General features: G+C 47.1%; 1 long non-coding RNA gene across 1 annotated transcript; it reads left to right on the top strand.

Moving 5' to 3' along the window:
• Positions 1-7: 7 nt before the first annotated feature.
• LOC131893575 (uncharacterized) lies at positions 8-490 on the top strand. Its single transcript, XR_009374715.1, has 3 exons — positions 8-148; positions 217-369; positions 436-490. It is a non-coding gene; the product is annotated as an uncharacterized LOC131893575 (long non-coding RNA).

Genomic DNA, 490 nt, shown 5'->3' with positions numbered 1-490 from the left:
CATACTTCATTTGCTACTTCAGGTTAGCCAATATGATTTTTTGAATTCGTTCAATTCCTCTCCTCACCAACTACTGAAGCCAGGGACGTGATCCATCCTTGCAATGGCCATCGGAGCCATTCTTCCACTCACTTTAGCTCTCATTTTGGTAATCCTTGACGGCTTCGGCTTTGAAATCCCCAATGACATTCTCAACATGAACCTGGAGCTTTGCAGGTGAATCAATGGACGGAAGGCTTTCATTTTACCCCTGCTCAAGCCAACCTTGCCAAATTGGGGTCTTGGAGTCGAAGGAACCAATTGGATTCGCGGTTAATCAAGTGTCTCCAGAGAGCCAAGCTCATGGACTGCCAAAACGACATTGTCAAGGTTGGACGGCATCTCTTTCCACATGTGAAACTCAGAAGCAGCCTCGGAGTGGCGGTTCCATTTCAGGTACTCATCTCGAGAAGCAGGAATAGAAAGCGTGAGCCTCCATTTCAGCTCAAGA

Source organism: Tigriopus californicus, chromosome 2 (assembly GCF_007210705.1).
Source record: "Tigriopus californicus strain San Diego chromosome 2, Tcal_SD_v2.1, whole genome shotgun sequence".
Taxonomy (NCBI): Eukaryota; Metazoa; Arthropoda; class Copepoda; order Harpacticoida; family Harpacticidae; genus Tigriopus; species Tigriopus californicus.
Note: the sequence above shows the minus strand (reverse complement) of the source record. Positions and strands in the feature narration are given on the sequence as shown.